The sequence below is a fragment of the Triticum dicoccoides genome, chromosome 5A, assembly GCF_002162155.2.
Source record: "Triticum dicoccoides isolate Atlit2015 ecotype Zavitan chromosome 5A, WEW_v2.0, whole genome shotgun sequence".
Taxonomy (NCBI): Eukaryota; Viridiplantae; Streptophyta; class Magnoliopsida; order Poales; family Poaceae; genus Triticum; species Triticum dicoccoides.
Genome location: NC_041388.1, coordinates 706533589 through 706538157, shown reverse-complemented (window position 1 = coordinate 706538157; position 4569 = coordinate 706533589).

The following is a 4569-nucleotide window of genomic DNA, read 5'->3' as shown; positions in this document are numbered from 1 at the left end:
ACAGAGGAGCTTACGGAGGGGGAGATGGCTCCAGGAGGACGGCAACGATGCGATAAAACGGTTAGACATGTTCATGAGATTGAAGACGGCAAGAGGGGAGGGGACCGAGCAAGAAACGATCCATCTCACGTCCATGGCATGCCAGAGCTCGTGATCACCGCGTGCACTAGTGCACACACAGTGCCACACGGCCAGCCAAACGATGTCTAGGGGTTTGTCCTTCCTGGGGAGGTTGCAACCGCGGTGGTAGTTCTGTAAAAAGCTTTGTGGTTAAATGGTAATCATCCTCTAAAGTTTACTGCAGTAAACTTGAATGTGTGCTGGTGATCCACAGGAAAGTGATTGTGGCCAATGGAGTTGTCTGGGAGGTTTACCTCAGTAAGGACTACGATCCTGGGGAGTTTGCGGAGATTAGGATCAAGATTTAATATAGTTGCTAAGCAACTGCCAAATCTGGTAAGAAACTAAATCAGGAAGGTGCACTCATATGGAGAAGTCACTTGAGCTGAAATTTTGCAAGGCTTAGTTATTTGGCCATACTAAGATTTTTTGTAAAAAAATCATACCATTTGGACAAGCCAAATGGTACTTGCTTCACAAACATCTCCTCTGGACAGAAACTTGCAATAATTTTAGAGAAATATTGGCTACGTGAAATGGTGCCAAATTTGGTGGAGATATGTTGTTTGGGTAGAAGAACAATCTGGTAATTTATCAGGATTTTTGAAGCAATATAAAATGTACTTGCTTCACAACCTGAAAATATTGCCAGAACCAAATATTTGGTCCTGTGCTCACATACATGATTTTAAGGGGCTGAAATTTGGAGGTGTGTAAAGATATGAGCACATTAAGTATTGTGCAAAATTTAAGCTCATTTGGATAACCCTAGCTAGCACTTCCTTCACAAAGGCTTCCCTCATACACGAACTTTGAAAAATCACTGAGGAAGTTTGGCTAGGGAAATAAATTTGAATTTTGGCACAGGTCAATTATTTGGACAGGAAAAGGTGTTCAAAATGTTTGGGGTCAAATGGGCAAAGATAAATAGCACTTGCTTCACAATGTGCCACTTAGGACAGAATAGGAAATGAATTTATTGAGCATGATGAGAAATATGTCCAGTGAAATATTTTGCCATATTTGAGGAAGATATGACCCAAATAATTTATAAGAATTATTTGGGGATTTTTGGATGGGCAGAAATATTGGTTGCTTCACAACCTAGGGCAGATAGGGTTATTCCTTTAATAGAAAAAGGAATATTCCTGAGAAAAAGAAATTAGGGAATGGTCATGAAGTGAAGTGACATGATCTTGCTAAGGTTTTGAGGATCATGAGTCACTTGGGAGAGGAAATGAAGATGATTTCCCAGGTGACAAGGCCACAGAACCACTCCAAAAGAAAAACAGAGCAAAAACCAATTAAATTAAAAGAAAAAGAAAAGGGCCAAAAACCAGGCCGTTACAATGGACCTCAATCTAGCGTTAGCCAGTGCCACGTGTACAATCGCCAACCTTTCATCTCAGCAAAATGACGGTCAAGTAGTGCACACAGTTCTGCATCATGAAGCTTGCTTAGCTCTCCTAAGTAAGAAGTTAATTCTGCATACAGCATATAGTCTTCTATCGATGCCCCGATCGTACCAAACTTAGATTCATAATACCCATGTACTTCCTGCACAGTCAAGTTAATTGGGAAAAAGAAGAACTTGTGAGATATAATCAACATCCAGTAAAAGGAATCTATTCAACATGTTACAACTGAGCATAGCAATTGAATTCTTAATGTCCCTTCAGCAACCAACCAAAGATAAGGCGGTTTATACAGGACATTGGTTGGTTGAGTGGTTTTCGATGAGGATGCAAAGATAACAGAAGAAGTCCCAATCATGATAGTTTGCATCACTACGTATTAACACATAATGGGATTAATATCGAAAAAACAAATGAACGTTTTATGTCAATGCTGCTAGTTGCTCCTGCAATTCTGCTTATGCCACTGCTTTTTTCTAATTATCAAAATGCCATTACTCCATTGAAACTACATGCATCTTTGCAAATAACATCTCAATCTCATCTTCGCCATTATCTTCCATTTCTCGAAACAGCCGGACGAAGCTTTGGCCGATCGACTAACTCGTCACACGCAGAACACTCGCGTATGCAAGCTACGTCATCCCACGTGTGCCGGCGCAACCACCCACTCCCTTATCTTTTCTCCCTTGCCACATGTTTCGACGCTTGCACCATCCCCCTTCTCGATGCTTACTTCCATCGCCGCTCCGCCACTACTACTACGACTGCTCCTTCCCTTGGCTGCCCCTTCCCCTAGAGCTGATGCATGGAAGTGCCCCCATGAAGCCCACAGTCATCGTGTGTGCCGCAGCGAGCGCCGTAGTGGAGGCTGAAAGAGGTCAACATGGGGAGCTAGCTACAACCAACGCAAAAAGAAGCTACAACCGGGTGCTACACCCCGCGATGCGCCGTCACCGCCGATGCTCGAACTGAAGCCGCATTCGGCATCCAGCAGATCACTGGCCTTGCATGTTACAACGGTGGCCGTTACATTTTTTGTTCTTCAACCAGCCGTTGAAAAAGCTGCAACCGATCATTGAAAAGTTGCGATGATAGCAACTAACATGGATGCAAACAGTGCTGGAACCAGGGCAACATGATGCTAGAAGCAATGGTATTTTTTGTTGCGGCGGCGGTAATTTTTTGCTGCGAGCGATGATGTGTTTTGCTGGGACAGCGGTGGCTTTTGTTGTGACGGCGCTGATTTTTGTTGGAACTGAGGTTTATTTTTGCTGGAACCAGCAAATGTGGGTGACAAGATGCTGGGGTGGCATGCATGGCGAGCTTCAACTGGCGATGCCCGGCATCGTCGATGCTGGAACCGTCGATGGGGGCGGTGGGGGATGGAGTAGCTAGCACACACAATTGCTACAAAGACTAGTGGCAGGCACTACACCAGCGCTATAATGTGTGTTGTGATTTCTCCTGCGGCAAGCTTCAAACGGCAACAGAAACGACCGCGAGTAGCAACTAAGGGCGGCACGCCAGAACACCACGATGCTGGCGCTATCAATGAGAAAGGGGACAAATGCAGTCGACCCAACTGCGATGAAGGAGGTGATCAGGGGAAATCCAAGGGTGCGGTGCAGGGGGCATATCAAACGGCCGTGATGCGACTGGCCAGAACAAAAGTACACGGCCGAATGATACAAGATAGCAAAGAGGCCCTCGTACAAAGCAGATTGTGATAACCAGGCAACACAGATACACGCAACTACATTTCCGAGAACTAACACCTGTAGGCATGGATACATGCCATGATACGTCCTAAAAAACCTAAACTCCACGACAACGCCCTTGGAAGGGGAAATGGTGCAAAGCATCGCCTCCATGAGGCAGCCAGGACACCGATGATGAGCACAGACCTCCAGATCCATATTTGGGCACCACCGATGTCAACAACAGCGTGCGATCACGAGCCCCCCGCTACAACACCTCTTGCCACCCACACGACCTGGAGGCATAGCCACCGCCGCCGCCATGATGCTCGCCGGAGAGAGAATCATGTGGACCACCAATCAGGGCTGCCTCCCCGTCATCCAAGACTCGAGGCTCTACAAATCGTCCACATCCCAGCACACCAACCACGGTAGGAAGAGCAAAAGTCACCTTCTTCCAATCCTTGCCCGTCATCAGCCACCAAGTCGACATATAAGCCTCCACGGTAGGAAGCATCGACGTCCAAGTAGTCACATCCCTAGCTAGTGATAAAATTTAGGGTTTAAACCCTTTTAAGATGGCTTATGAGGCTTTTTTATTTCCCTTAATTCCAATTTAAAGGAAAATGAACATGAGGTATACATCCTTAACTACTCTAGTACATTAGCACTAGCTAGGGATGTGACACTGCGGCTCCACCCATTCCTGGTGTATTGGAGGAGGCTCTACCCAGTTATTGCCGACGGCCGCCGTCGAGCAACCCTCGGCCATAGCCCACTGGGCATCGCTCGGGTGAGCTCACAGGACGCCATGCCTGTGGCTATGGGCACTGATCCGTACGACAGCATAGTGCCTCCAGGACACCTCGCGTCACACAATTGAGCCCGCACGCCATAATTCCGGAGTAGCATGCCCGAGCATGCAGCCACACAACGTCACACCACCACCACAGCATCCGCCCGCAGCCCGATATCACCTATTGCACCCCAACCCTGCCACTGCACACATGCATGCACATACGTCGGGATGCCACAATCCACCTCCAAGGACCTGGCCAGATATGGGTTGAATCATGGGCCACCCTTGCTCCGCCCGTACTCCGCACAAGCACCACACACACCATGCACCCATCCGGCCCAGGCGCCAGTAGAGAGCAGCCCCAGGCCACTCCTAGCGCCGGCGTCCGGATCTGGTTGGACCAGATCGAGCCACCATGGACTCGCAGCACGCACCTTCTAGGCAACGTTGATGCCGCCATTGACGAAAATAACTCTACCCCCCCCCCACCCACACAAACACGGTGAGGGGTCGGGGCGAACTCTTGCTCGGGGGC